General features: G+C 37.1%; 1 protein-coding gene and 1 pseudogene across 3 annotated transcripts in view; one reads left to right on the top strand and one right to left on the bottom strand.

Moving 5' to 3' along the window:
- Positions 1-16,298, top strand: part of VPS13B (vacuolar protein sorting 13 homolog B) — a 756,179-nt gene that overhangs the window by 514,557 nt on the left and 225,324 nt on the right. The gene's annotated exons all lie outside the window — the stretch shown is intronic.
- Positions 15,595-15,926, bottom strand: LOC132013211 (cytochrome c oxidase subunit 6A1, mitochondrial-like; annotated as a pseudogene).

Consider the following 16,298-nt stretch of genomic DNA (forward strand, 5'->3'; position numbering starts at 1 on the left):
CCAATTTACCCCAACTCCCTTCTCCTCTCTAACTCCCCATGTCCTCCATGCTATTTGTTATGCTCCACAAGTAAGTGAAACCATATGATAATTGACTCTCTCTGCTTGACTTATTCCACTCAGCATAATCTCTTCGAGTCCCGTCCATGTTGCTACAAAAGTTGGGTATCATCCTTTCTGATGGAGGCATAATACCCCCTAGTGTATATGGACCACATCTTCCTTATCCATTAATCCATTGAAGGGCATCTTGGTTCTTTCCATAATTTGGCGACTGTGGCCATTGTTGCTATAAACATTGGGGTACAGATGGCCCTTTTTTTCATGACATCTGTATCTTTGGCGTAAATACCCAGGAGTGCAATTGCAGGGTCATAGGGAAGTTCTGTTTTTAATTTCTTGAGGAATCTCCACACTGTTCTCCAAAGAGGCTGCACCAACTTGCATTCCCACCAATAGTGTAAGAGGGTTCCCCTTTCTCCACATCCCCTCCAACACATGTTGTTTCCTGTCTTGTTAATTTTGGCATTTCTAACTGGTGTAAGGTGATATCTCAATGTGGTTTTAATTTGAATCTCCCTGAGGGCTAGTGCTGATGAACATTTTTTCATATGTCTGATAGCCATTTGTATGTCTTGATTGGAGAAGTGTCTGTTCATATCTTCTGCCCATTTTTTGATATGATTGCCTGTTTTGTGTGTGTTGAGTTTGAGGAGTTCATTATAGATCCTGGATATCAACCTTTTGTCTGTACTGTCATTTGCAAATATTTTCTCCCATTCTGTGGGTTGCCTCTTTGTTTTTTTGACTGTTTCCTTTGCTGTGCAGAAGCTTTTGATTTTGATGAAGTCCCAAAAGTTTATTTTTGCTTTTGCTTCCTTTGTCTTTGGAGACGTATCTTGAAAGAAGTTGCTGTGGCTGATATTAAAGAGGTTACTGCCTATGTTCTCCTCCAGGATTCTGATGGAACCCTGTCTCACGTTGAGGTCTTTTTTTTTTTTTTTTTTTTTTACGTTGAGGTCTTTTATCCAAGCAAATATCATCCTCAATGGGAAAAAGCTTGCAGCCTTCCCGTTGAGATCAGGAACAAGACAAGGATGCCCACTTTCACCACTCTTGTTCAACATAGTATTAGAAGTCCTAGCTACAGCAATCAGACAACAAAGAGAAATAAAAGGTATCCAAATTGGCAATGAAGAAGTCAAACTCTATCTATTCGCAGATGACATGATTCTTTATATGGAAAACCCAAAAGACTCCACCCCCAAACTACTAGAACTCATACAGCAGTTCAGCAATGTGGCAGGATACATAGTCAATGTGCAGAAATCAGTGCTTTCTTATACATTAACAATGAAAATACAGAAAGGGAAATTAGAGAATCGATTCCATTTACTATAGCACCAAGAACCATAAGATACCTGGGAATAAACCTAACCAAAGAGGTAAAGGGTCTGTACTTGAGGAACTACAGAACACTCATGAAAAAAATTGAAGAAGACACAAAAAGATGGAAGACCATTCCATGCTCTTGGATCGGAAGAATAAACATTGTTAAAATGTCTATACTGCCTAGAGCAAACTATACTTTTAATGCCATTTTGATCAAAATTCCACTGGTATTCTTCAAAGAGCTGGAACAAATAATCCAAAAATTTGTATGGAATCAGAAGAGACCCCGAATCGCTAAGGAAATGTTGAAAAACAAAAATAAAACGGGGGCATCACGTTACCTGATTTCAAGCTTTATTACAAAGCTGTGATCACCAAGACAGCATGGTACTGGCATAAAAACAGACACATAGACCAGTGGAACAGAGTAGAGAGCCCAGATATGGACCCTCAACTCTATGGTCAATTAATCTTCGACAAAACAGGAAAAAAATACAGTAGAAAAAAGACAGTCTCTTCAATAAATGGTGCTGGGAAAACTGGACAGCTATATGTAGAAGAATGAAACTCGACCATTCTCTTAACACCATACACAAAGATAAACTCAAAATAGTTTAATTAAATTCTTAAGAGTAGAAGGGAAAGTGTTGGGATTTGGTGACAAAGTGGTTGTCTCTGGGTGGGGTACTGCTGGCAAGATCTCATCCAGGCTTTTAACCTGGCAAGAATTCAGTCCTTTATAATCTTTGATAGAAATATAAGGACTATTGTTTAAGGAGGGCCTGGGAGTTCTGTGCATGAACAGCCTCAGGAAACTGCTGTTGCTGCTGCTAACTCCAACCCCGGAATGAAGTTGCAGAGTACTTACTAACCACAGCTTCCCCAACTCAGTGAATATAATCCTTAACTGTGTTCTCTTTTAGCTGTTTAGTTTTTTTTGTTGTTATTAATTTTGTTTTAAAGTATCATTCTTCTGACTGATTTTCCCAATCAGCTATGATGTCTATGACCACAAATAACAGAAAAGCCAAAAATATTACACAGTAAGGAAATTTATTGGCTTTTATAACTTGGACTTCAGACCTAGAGTACACCTGAGGGTTATCTCACTCTAATACAGTTTCCTATCTCTTGGCTTCCTCTGCTACACTCTCGGTTTCATTCTTAGACTGTTCTCCTCATAGTCACACTATAGCTATAATAGTTGTATCTGTACTTCCATGCATCCAGTTGTTTCCCAAAGCTCTCTGTAGGGGTGAGGAAGGTTTTCCCCAGAGGTCCTGAGGAAACTTCTTCCCATGAATTATTAGACCAAATTGGGTCACATGCCCATTCCTGAAACAAGCCCTGTGATTTAGGAAGTACCCTGTCTGAATAGCTTCAGCCTGTATTTCCGAACCAATCAAAGGAAAGGGACTTGTTGCACCCCTGAAAACTGGAGGTGAGGTTGGGGTTTAGGAGGTGAAAAATTAGATTTCTCTTAGAGTAGGGGAAATTAAACTAGGATGATGGACAGGTAACCAATAATGTCTGCCTCAGTTGTTTTGTTTTGTTTCCTCTTTTGGCTTTTAGGATCAGTATGGAATATTAAAGACTATTAGTTTGGGCTTAACTCTAGCTTTCAGAGAGCTGCTATGGCACTTAGCCATGTTCCTTAACTCTGTACGCCTCGGCTTCCCTAGAAGAGTTTTGTAGGGATTAAAAATAATGGTATAATTATTAAAATTTTGTTGATTTGCAAAATTATAAATAATCAGTTTATAAAAGTACCTTTTTCTTTCTGCTGAGACCCATTCCATCCCTAGATAGTTATTAAAACAAGTGAACAACAACAACAACAACAAAAAAAAAAAAACAAGTGAACAACAAAAAAATGTTCTTTAGAGAATCTAGGTTGTAGGTATACAGATGCTTACTATAAAATTATTTCATCTTTTTGCATGTTTGAATATTTTCATGGTGACATATTGAGAATAATGAATTTACAGGAATCACAGCGTTGCAATAAAAAACACTAAGGGTGACTCAGAAATACCAAGCCAAAATTCCTCTTCCCAAAACAACAAAGTGAAAAGTTGTTAAAGCTTGAGAGTATTTACCACAATTTTGTTTAATAACACAGGAATCTGTCCAACAGAACAGCTAACTCATTAAGATTCGTAAGAAACCTTCACCTTCCAAAACTGGGCACCTACCCTCTTTTGTCAGCAAAATTCCAAGTCTCTCTCCATATGATCATATGTTTGAGTAAGATTACTTGCATACTGTCTCTTCTCCATAAATAAGAATAAAAGGCCATCAAGGGCAGGCCAAAGTTCCTACAAAATAAATTGACAGTAGTCAGGGCCAAGACCTTAACATTAACCCCACTCCTTCCTTTCCTGCCATGTATCATTGTTCTTGTCTTTCACAGGTCTTCTGAAGAATTTGCTTTGCTCTGACTTTGCTCAGTCCAGTTGACTCTTTCAATAATGTGTAACATGGCCCACTTTTCATTTCTGTTTCTATTTTATCAGGCTACCTGCTGTTATTTTACCAGGGCTTTTTTGTCCTTTCATTTTCATGTGGATGTTTGGTTACAGAATTCATTGTAAAAGAACATAGTGCAGAAAGAATTACTAAAGGATCTTCATCACAGACCCGTCCAGTTAGGGAAAAGTTGTTAAAGCTTGAGAGTAACCACAGTAACCACAGAGCTGCTGGAACATACATTATAGAGAGTTAATAAAAGTCATTTTCCTGATTCTCCTTCTATTCTCCCACTTCTTTACTTCTGAAAGGCTAACTCCATTGTAAAAGAATCAGTCCTACATAAGATAAATCATTAAGGCAACTTATCTAAGCAGCCCTTAGAAGAGCATAGGGTGAAAAGTTTGTTAAGAGATCATTCCAAGAACTTCCATCTACCTTCATTCCTTTTTGTAAGATGGAGGGATACATGAGTGAATAAATGAATGAACAAAAACAGTAGAAAAGTCATGTGTGAAATCTAACATTGGTATAATTTTTTACAATGCATAGAACTCTTTCACTTACAGAATTTCACACCATCCTATAAAGTAGGTGTATTCTTTATTTTATGTATCATCAGTGAAATCCAAAGATGTTAAGGTCTCATCACAGCTAAGTGAAAGACCAAAGTTTGAACTATCGATCCTCAGATTCTAATTCTAGAGGCATTTCATCTTGTCCAAATTGTTCTTGAATCTAGGAGACAACAAGCTATGAACACATTTGTTTTGGTAAGTGAAAGACAAGCAGGAACTTCTCTTCATTTCTAATTGGTAGACTAGAATTTCCAGCTACTGCAGTGAGAGAAATGTTGGTTCTAATGAATAAAAGATATATAAGACTTCCAATACAATTCTAGCTAGAAGGCCTAAAAATATAAAAGGCCATAGACTTCTTTTTAATCTACAAATAAATGCATGATGAGGAGAATGAACTGGGATGGTAATGAGAGGATTGTGGCATTTCACTGTATGAGGTTAATATGTTCAAAATGGAACTCCTGATCTCTCTCTTCCTTCAGACCTACTCCACCCATAGTCTTTTTTCATATCAGTCATTGACAACTCCCATTTTTCCAGTTGCTAAAGCCAAAATTTATGAAGTCATACTCATCTCTTTTTCTATTATACATCATATCTAATGTGTCAGAAAATCCTATGGGCTCTACCTTCAACATATACCCAGAATTCGACTTCTTACCACCTTTGCTGTTTTGTCCTGGTCTAAGCCATCACGTGTCACCTAGATTACTCAGTAGGTAGCTTCCTGACTCATCTCCTTTTTTGCATTCTATTCTCCCTGCCTCGTATTCTCAAAACCACAGCCAGGGGTCCTTTTAAAACTTGAGCTAAATGATCCTGTTGTCCCCTCAAAAGCTTTATTCTCTGGCTCCTGTTTCTCTCAGAGAAAACTTAAAGCCTTTACAACAATGACTTTCCAGGTACTGTACGATCTGGCCCCTCCATTAGTCTCTGACCTCCTCTCCTAATGCCCTCTCCACTGCTTACTCTCCTCCAGCCACACTGGCCCCCTGGCTGTTTCTGGAGTATGCCTGGCATGATTCCCACCACCAGGCCTCTGTGGGGACTGTTAGCAGCAGCCGCTTGCTCAAATGTCTCCTTCTTAATGAGGCCTAGCATGACTACTACCCTTTTAAAAATTGCTATCCTTCCTTAGAAATCATGGTGTCCCCTATAACTCACCAACATACTATATGATTTACTTATTGTATTTATTACTTCTACTTCTTAGAATATAGGCTCCACAAGAACAGGTTTTGGGGGTTTGTTTCAATTTGGCTTTTTGTTCACTGACACATCCTCCATGCCTAAAATTATTGAGCACATAGCAGAAGCTCATAGGCTGGTTCTGAAAGTAGTTGACCAACATGATGCCCCATGTGAAAAAAAAATCACTAGAAGTTATAGAAGTAAGAGAGAAAAAAAAAAAGAAGAAGAAGAGGTAAGAGAGATCAGTAGAGCTGAACAGTTAGTCCAGTTGCAAAACTTCTCAGGTAAAGACTGATGATCTCTGTTTTTCAAGGGAAAGAATAAAGTATGATGTAATTGCTGTGGCTTCTGAAATATTACTTATATAGCTCTTGACATGATATCACTTTCCCAGATTTATATGGGAACCAGATATTTTGCATTCATTCATTCAACAAGGATTTTTCAACATGTCTATATATATATACAGTCTATATATATACATATATATATATAGTACCAGGCACTGTATAACTAATTTCAAATTAAAACTTGCAGCAGGTGCAAAGAATATACTTTAGTGTATCTGTATTTAATGTAGGAAAATGAAAGTTTCACTGTTTTATTAGTTTCAGTTGCCAGCATTGCTTGTTTGCATTCCCTCAGCTTTTTGAAAATCAGATACTCTTCACATGCAGAGGTAATTGCACTCACCTATCATCAGTAGGACATATACTTAGACTCATTCTTTTGCAATAATAATGTGAATAGTGGCTCATACTTGTAAGAACGTAAGCCTGAATTAGGGATGTAGGTTATGGCTGTGAACAGAATTTTTTTTTTTGTATGACTCTAACTTAACTGACCCAATACTAGATGAACTAACTTACCTGAGCAATCTATTATGTGGTCTCATAAGATACAGAGATTGGAAAAGGTCATTAGCCAGTTGTGTCTGTCACTTGGTGGCCAGTGCTTGTTTGATCCTGTTTTTTTAATGCTCTGAACAGCTTAGTTTTTTGGGGTTAAAGCACCATTTCCCTTTTAATGTAGTAAGCACTTTTTCCCCTATAAAATAGCCCATTCTTTGGAACGGAAACAGCATTAGGTCTTTGTAACCTGGGTAGTTTTTAGCACTGGATTGTTTAGTTTGTAAAAATATTTGATTTAGACTGAGCTTGTGGCCTGATGATGTTTAGAAGAGTGCCAAAGTGTAACTCATAGAAGATGCCAGTAAAAACCATAGCTGGGAGAGGTGAATAATGGTTGCGTCATTTTCCTGGTAGGTGTAACCAGGCCTGAAAATCCATCACTGCCATTTTTTAAATGTGTTCCTAAGAATAAAGTCAGCTGGTATTCTGTGAACTACATTAAGTATCAAAATAAAATATCTGCCAGTGCCTTGAGTCACTGTCCCACTGTCTTTACATTGTTAAGGAAGCTTTGTTTCATCATTGTGTTTTACTGCCAAAAATAGCAGTAATATTTTTCCATGACTTTTAATGAGCATTTTAGTTCCAGTGAAAATCTTGAACATACCAGATTTTTCATTGTGATTTAACTTTCATATCAAGCAAATTCTTACTAACAAACAAGTTCTTGTAAAGTATTTTAAAACTTCAATTCCTAAAATATCCTTTCTTAAATAAAGTCTAAAGACCACAATAGCAGGAAAAAATAAGCACATTTGGTTAAAATAAAATGAAGTCTTGTGAGTAACATGCAGTAATCAAGCCAACACAACAGATCAGATTTCCAGACTAATAAGGTTCAAATAAAAGATTTTAAGGTTCAAATAAAGTTCATTAAAATATATTCAGTGTTCCTTGATTAGTGGAGAGTTTTTCTAGAAATATTGAATATACAGTTTCCTGACCCCTGTTGTGAATGAAATACACTGCAGTAATTGATAAAAGTGTATTTGTTTGTCTGCATACATACCTTTGGCTCTGATAGGAAAATCAGGGCACTGAAACAGATGGAATCAAAAAACCATCTCCTGCTCCTTGAAGAGTACAGGAAGTGTAAGACTAGGAAAGGACAAATAGAATAGAAAGTGAATTACTGGCCTCTCATAGATTTGGTTCTGATAAAGTTTGGGAGGCAAGTAGCAAAAGGGAATAGTGTGACCCCATTTTTTCTTAACCCCTTAGACCTGTAACTTCTCATTCAAGAGTAAGGATATTCCTTCTCTCTCAAAAGGGTGGCATCCTACTAAGGAATGCGGTCTTCACTGGAGAAGAGGATGTGCGCAGGTAGAGTTGGAGCATAGAATATAGGACCCTGCCCCATGGGAAAGTCAGTAACCCATGAACACAGACTGCTTCATCCACGGAAGTTCTTGAGAGTATTTCTCTGTGACCTCAACCACATTTACACTTGTTTATAAAAGAATAAGAGTTAGTGAAAGACCCAAATGAAGGCTAATTCTTACACTTTTTTTGTTAGTTGGCAAATATTCTCAAAAGCTTTTTTCCCCACGAATCTCGCCGCAAGTGTGTCTCTTCAAGGTTTATATCATCCTCATTTCACTTTTTTACTTTATATCTGAGGCCAGACCACAAGGAATACTCAAAGAGAGGGTACTGGGAGGAAGCTGGCTAGAACCCTCAGGAAATCCCATTTCATTCCAGGGCTCTTTGTATGTGACCATATAATTTATCATCTGAACACAAAAATTTGAGAAATAATACTGCATACTATTAATAAATAAAACAATAGGTAGGAAAAGAACTGGCTTGGACCATCCCGTACAATGTGGTCATAGAAAGGAAACTCCTACTGCTTTAGCCCCAAACTCTTTACTTTTTCTGTGACTTCTGTTAAATGTCAAGGGGAGATAGAAAAACAATAGAGATAATTAGCAGAAACAAAACTCAGCTCTTTAAAAAGACCAGCAAAAGTGACATGGGGAGTTAGAGAGGAGAAGGGAGTTGGGGGAAATTGGAAGGGGAGGTGAATCATGAGAGACTATGGACTCTGAAAAACAATCTGACGGGTTTGAAGTGACAGTGGGGTGGGAGGTCGGGGTACCAGGTGGTGGGTATTAGAGAGGGCACGGATTGCATGGAGCACTGGGTGTGGTGAAAAAATAATGATACTGTTATGCTGAAAATAAATAAGTGAAAAAAAAGTGACAAACTCTTAACTAGACTTACGAAGAAAAAGAAGACTCAGATTACTAAAATCTGAAATAAAAGAGGGGATATTAATACCAACTTTATGGAAATAAGAAGCGTCACTTACAAAATTAACACAAAATGGATCAAAATCTAAATGTAAGAGCTAAAACTGTGAAACTTAGAAGAAAACATAGGCGTTTATTTTTGTGAGCTAAGGATTAGGCAGTGATTTTTTAAATATATAACACAAAAAGCACAAGCAACCTAATTAGTTAATAGGACTTCATCAAAATTAAGAGAGTATAAAAACAGCCCACATAATGGATGAAAATGTTTTCATATCACCTATCTAGTAAGAGATTTATATCCAGAATATGTAAAGAATCCTTACAGGTAAATAATAAAAAATAACCCAGTTATAAAATAGACATTCCTCCAAAGAAAATATATAGATGGCCAATATATACATGAAAAAAACTATTAGTACCATCAACCATCAGGGAAATGCATATCAGTACCACTATGAGACACTGCCTTACACCCAGTAGGATAGCTGTTATCATAAAGACAGATGATAGCAAGTGTTGGTAAAGATGTGGAGAAATTAGAACCTTCATACACTTGGTGAAAATGTAAAATGTTGCAGCTGTTTTGGAAAATGGTCTGGCAGTTCCTCAAAAGATTAAAATAGAGTTATGTATATATAACCTAACAGTTCTTCTCCTACATATATATAATCGATAGAAATGAAAACATATGTCCACCCCAAAACTTGTCCCTGAATATTTATAACAGCATTATTCATAATCACAAAAAAGTGGAAGCAACCCAAGTGTCCAACAAGCTAATGAATAAATAAATAAAATGTAGTATATCCATAAAAGGGAATATTATTCAGCCATAAAAAGGAATAGAGTCTTGACATTTGCATTGACATGGATGGAGCTAGAGAATATTCTGCTAAGTAAAATTGGTCAGTCAGAGAAAGATAAATACCATATGATTTCACTCGTATATGGGATTTAAGAAAAAATCAAACATGGAGAGGGGGAAAAGAAGAAAACCAAGAAACTCTAGAGAATTAACTGATGGTTATCAGAGGAGAGGTGGCAGGGGGTGGGTTAAGTAGATGGGGATTAAGAAGGGCATTGAGGTGAGTACCAGGTGTTGGATGGAAATACTGAATTACTATATTGTATGCCAAAAGCTAATATTACACTGTATGTAAACTGGAATTTAAATAAAAACTTGGAAGAAAAAAAGCATTGATTTGCACACTTTAAATAGATCATATAGCATATCACAATAAAGCATGTATTTAAAAATATGTCAAGCATCTTTTGTGGTTCTATACAAATTTTAGGATTGTTTGTTCTAGTTATGTGAAAAATACTCTTGATATTTTGATAGTGATTGCATTAAATGTATAGTTTGCTTTGGATAGTATGGATTTTAACAATGTTTTTTCTTCTGATCCATGAGCATGGAATGTCTTTCCACTTCTTTTTTTTTCCTCTTCAATTTCTTTCATCAGTGTTTTACAGTTTTCAGAGTACATGTTTTTCACCTCTTTGGTTAAGTATATTCCTAGGATCCTCTTATAATTTGGCCAGTTGCAAATGGGGTTGATCCCTTCATTTCTCTTTCTGCTGTTTTGTTATTGGTGTGTGGAAATGCAACAGATTTCTGTGCATTGATTTTGTATCCTGCGATTTTATTAAATTAATTGATAAGTTAGAGTTTTTTGGTTGAATCTTTCAGGTTTTCTATATATATTATGTCATCTGCAAATGGTAAAAGTTTTACTTCTTCCAATTTGGATACCTTTTATTTCTTTTTGTTGTCTGATAACTGTGGCTAGGAATTCCAGTGCTATGTTAAATAGCAGTGATGAAAGTGGCATTCCCTGTCTTGTTCCTGACCATAGAGAAAAAGCTCTCAGTTTTTCCCCATTTAGGATATTTGCTGTGGGTTGTTCATATATGGTCTTTATTATGTTGAGTAGGTCAAACCTACTTTGTTGAGAGTTCTTATCGTGAATGGTGGTGTATTTTGTCAAATGCTTTTTCTACATTTATTCAGGGAATCATAGGATTCTTATCCTTTTTTTAAATAATGTGTATCACATTGATTGATTTGCAAATATTGAACCACCCTTACAACCCAGAAATAAATTCTACTGATTGCAAATTTGTATGGAACTACAGAAGACCCTGAATAGCCAAAGCAACATTTAAAAAGAAAAAGGTGGAGGCATCACAATTCCAGACTTAAGCTATATTACAAAGCTGTAGTGATCTGAGCAGTACTGACACAAAAATAGACACATTGGAACAGAATAGAAAACCCAGAAATGAACCCATGACTATATGTTCAATTAATCTTTGACAAAGCGGGCAAGAATATCCAATATGAAAAAGACAGTCTCCAACAAATAGAGTTGGGAAAACTGAACAACAACAGGCAGAATGAAACTGGACCACTTTCTTAGACCATACACAAAGATAAATTCCAAATGGATGAAAGATCTAAATGTGAGACAGGAAACCATAAAAATCCTAGAAGAGAACACAGCAGTAACTTCTTTGACGTAAGCTGCAGTCGTTTTCTTTCTGGATAAGTCTCCTGACTTATCCAAGGATAGGGAAACAAAAGCAAAAGACTATTGGGATTTCATCAAAATAAAAAGCTTTTGCACAGCAAAGGAAATAATCAACAAAACTAAAAAGCAGCCTACTGAATGGGAGAATATATTTGCAAATGACATATCTGATAAAAGTCTAGTATCCAAAATATATAAAGATCTTATACAACTCAACACCCCAAAAATGAACAACCCAATTAAAAAATGAATAGAAGACACGAATAGACATTTTTCCAAAGAAGACATCCAGATGGCTAACAGACACATGAAAGGATGCTTAGCATCATTCATCATCAGAGAAATGCAAATCAAAACTACAGTGAGATATTACCTCACACCTATGAGGCTAGAATCAACAATACAAGAAACAACAGGTGTTGGTGAGGGTATAGGGAAAGAGGAACCTTCTTACACTGTTGGTGGAAATGCAAACCTGTGCAGCCACTCTGGAACATAGTACAGAGGTTCCTCAAAAAGTTGAAAATAGAACTACCCTATGATCCAACAGTTATACTACTAGGTATTTACCCAGAGAATACAAAAATACTAATTCATAGGGATACATGTACACGAATGGTTGTAGCAGCATTATCTATAATAGCCAAATTATGAAAACAGCCAGATGTCCATCAAAAGATGAATGGATAAAGGAGATGTGGCATATATATACAATGGAGTATTAGCTATAAAAAGGAATAAAATCTTCCCATTTGCAATGGCATGGATGGAGCTAGAGAGTATAATGCTAAGCGAAATAAGTCAGTCAGAGAAAGACAATACCATATGATTTCACTAGAAGGTAGAATTTAAGAAACAAAACAGTTGTGCCAAAGGAAAAAAAGAGAGAGATACAGAGGCAAATCAAGAAAGAGACTCTAAACTACGGAGAACAAACTGATGGTTACCAGAATGAGGAGGAGGTAGAGAGAAGGGTGAAATAGGTGATGGGGATTAAGGAGTGCACTTGGTGTGATGAGTGCTGGGTGTTGTATGGAAAGGTTGAGTCACTGTATTGTACACCTGAAACTAATATTACACTGTATCTTAACTAACTGAAATTTAAATAAAAACTTTTTAAAAATTATATCAAGGGGTGGTTGACCAATAGCAGATCTGAGTTTTGTGGCCCTCAAATCCACATGCTTATCACATTCATGATAAAACCATCCTTGGGCAACTTAGCTTTTATCTGTTTTCCATATTGTGCATATTGACTACCTGTCCCTCACCCACTACCCCAACACCCCATAGGATTTTCTTTGAAGAAAGAGTACTATGGCTAAAAAGTAGTGTGAAAATCTCTGGAAACAATGAGCTCCAGATCCTCTTCCAGCTCTAAGAAGCATGATTCAGATACATTGAACTGAGAATTTGAATTTGGCCTAGATTACCCTATTTTATAACTCCATGTCAACAAAAGGAAAGCTGTGAACAAAGACAGTTTTTTTCCCCACATAGTGCACAGGTGTGACTTAGTGGAAACAGTGGAACTCAGCCAGGTCTTCAGTTCCCTAGTGTAGTGCTCTATCTCCCAAGCTCTGCTTCCTGTTCTTGAATACAGTGATTTGCTAAAATAGACACACCTGGTCCCAGCACCTTGAAAATGGATTTTTCCTTTCAGTATTTCACAATACATTCATGTATTGATGAAGGCATTCTCTGGGAAGCCATCTGTCTGAAATTTGCAGTAATAAAAGCCTTGCTAGTCCTTTAGGTGCTCATAATGGTATCTGTTACTTCATTCCTCTACTCTTTTCTCCTACTTTTTTTTCCTTATTTTTTTTTCATTCATTCATTCATTCATTCACTGACAAGGCATGTGTTTGTGGAGGATCTACTGTGTGCCCACAAGGTATGTATTAGTGAACAAAATTAACTAGTCCCTGAAATTATGGATCTTGCCATCTGGTAGGAAGACATAGTAACAAAAACAAAAAGGTTTAAAATTTTCTGAAATGGAGAGTACATAGATTATGATTTTAAAGTGACCTCTGGAGAAATATTCCCAATGTTCAAATCCCAGCTACACCATTTAACACACATTTTTGTGCAATTTTTGTGATTTTTGTGTAATTTTGAGCAAGTTATTTATCTGGGCCTCAGTTTCTTTATCTTAAAATGGGGATAATAATAATACCCACTTTACAGAGTTCTGAAGATTAAATGAGTTGATATAGAGTAATGCCTAACATATACTAAGTGCACATAGAAAAATACCAGGCACATTCTAAGCATGCAGTAAGTGTTATCTGTGCATTGATATTGCTTAGAGAATATTAGGGAATCAACTAGTTAGGTGATCAGTATTGCCATCTTAATCACCATTATCACTGTCATCCAATATACGCATCTCACCTTATATACGTGGTTTGTTCTCAGGATCTACAAAAATGGACATAGGGGTGCCCGGGTGGCTCAGTAGGTTAAAGCCTCTGCCTTCAGCTCAGGTCGTGATCTCAGGGCCATGGGATTGAGCCCCAAATTGGGCTCTCTGCTCAGCAGGGAACCTGCTTCCCCCTTTTTCTCTGCCTGCCTCTCTGCCTTCTTGTGATCTCTCTCTCTGTCAATTAAATAAAAAATCTTTAAAAAAAAAATGGACATAGCACATTTCTGGACCCAAGAGTCCTGCAATCTAGTTAAGAGAGCGAAAGGCTTAAAAGAAAATATCAGTAGAAGGTAAGATATGCTAAGTACCAGATAAATTATATAGTATGTCCTACAGGATTATAGAAGAGAGGAGTTATTGTGGGCTCATAAAGTGAAGGCTACATAGAGGAAATGCCCACTATACCATCTATTATTTAATTTCACATCCCCATGTTGGTCATCTGGCCAATTACTTTGTCATTGGCAGTGCTACCTGCGGTCTCTCTGCCCCCCAGTCCCTACTCCTACTGCACATTTTGATTACATTAATTTTTCTCAAGCACCACTTGTCATTTATTTACTTGGCAAGTTCTTTTAATGTCCCATTGTATATAGCAGTGTTTCTCAAGTATTAGTGTGCGTAAAATTATTGAGAGTTTGTAATAAATGTAGGTCACCAGGTGTCACCCTCAGGTAAGATACTTTTGGCATGGGCCCTGACAATCTCTATTTTAACAGGTTATTTTGACTCTAATGGTCAAAAGACTCTGCTTTCAAGAAGACTGGCAAAAAACCTAAGAATTCCATTTTCTTAACCTAGAATCTTGCCTTATCCGCCTTTGCAGGCTCATCCTCCACTATTCCCATTAAAATATCTCTTTTATTTGAGCTAAATGGGGCATTTCCTTTGCCATACATTTACCCATGCTCTTTCCTATCTTTTGTCTCCTCATTTATGTGGCTCCTTCAGCCTCAGTGTCTTTACTGCCATTTCAACAAGTCTAAATCCTGGTTTCTTTCAGTCTTGGAACAGGTGTGTCCTAAAAGCATCTTTAGTAGAGTATCTCTAACCTAGAAGGTAAGCTTCGAGTTTAACTGATCTTTGTGTCAACTCTTTCACGTGGGAACCTAAATAAGCACCTTGCAAATGATTCATTTCAATTTTTTCTTAATTCATTCATTAAGTATGTATGGGGTGCCTTCTGTGTACCAAGCACTATGCTGGGTGCTGGTGATAAAGTAGAAAAATAAACATGCAAAAAGTCCTCTGTTTTTATGGACCTTACATTCTAGTGAGACAACTGTAAGTAAATATTTTAAAAGTTTTGAGAAGAGTAATCTGGCAGTGTTATATGGAATAGGTTAAGAAAGGGAAAGACCAGTGAAAGAAACTAATTAAGGAACTTCTGTAATTAGCCAGTGGAGAATGGAAGGGCCAGTGAGAATAAAAAATACAAAGGAAACAGCAAGAATAACTAATGAAGTGAAAGAATGACTAATAGTATACTTGGCAGGGACCAGGAAGGTATATTTAATATTTGAGCCTTTTGGGAAGGAACAAATAAGAACTTAAGTTGTAAAGGTGATATTTTGGAAAAGATATTTTAGAATGTTATGGTGATCTTTTATTTAATTTTTTATTTATATGTATTTATTTTTGGACCAGTATAAGCTATTTATTCAATCATACCCCGCCATGAGCAAAGGGACGGAAGATCAGTATACTGGGCAACATCTGATATAAGTAAGGAAGGTGAGCTTAAGGTCCCATTTACTTTTCTGGTCCATGTACAGAGTCCTGGTCCAAACCAGTGCTGTGGTCCACATTGAGTAGTGGTCCAGGTTCTCTTTATTCATCTTCATGACCTGTTGGACATGGATTTACATGAGAGTTACAGTATAGAGTATGATTACCATCTCTCCAGGGAAAGGGCTTGGACCTGATGTGGAGATGAGGGTGGGAGATGAATTCAGGTCTCTTGTGTTTTCTGTGATGCCAGGTTATAAAGATGTTCAGCATGCTCACTCCTACACTGAAGAGTGCTAAGAAGTAGATGAGGGCCTTCCACATGCCAGCTGAGCCCTCCTTGCCATGGGCATCACTCTTTGACTTGGACTGCCCAGCTGTGCCCTGGACCACCCTAGAAGCCCAGAAACCCACTACCCACCTGCCATTGCCATTTTCAACTTGGACCTATGGTGATCTTTTAGATGCATGATACTCATAATGGAACATCTAATTAGAAATTTTCAAAGACAGAAATAGTAAGGTCTTGTAACAGTTCATCCCTCCCTTCTCCCCTTCTGTAACTCAGCTTCACTAGTATTCCAGTAGTCTCAGCTGTCTCAGGGCCAAAATCCTCCCAAGAAATATTCTACATCTCATTTTGATTTTCTGGGGATGTGGCATGACTCCATGTCTTAGCCCACTATTCTGTTCTCCAAGTATTTGTGCAGAATGAGGTCTAGGCCCAACCCCAGAAAACCATCTCTAATTATAGCCCTCCCTTGAATTGTTCTTAGCTGATTGGAGGTTTGGTTTGCTAGAAGAAC

This window comes from Mustela nigripes, chromosome 3 (assembly GCF_022355385.1).
Source record: "Mustela nigripes isolate SB6536 chromosome 3, MUSNIG.SB6536, whole genome shotgun sequence".
In the NCBI taxonomy this organism is placed as follows: Eukaryota; Metazoa; Chordata; class Mammalia; order Carnivora; family Mustelidae; genus Mustela; species Mustela nigripes.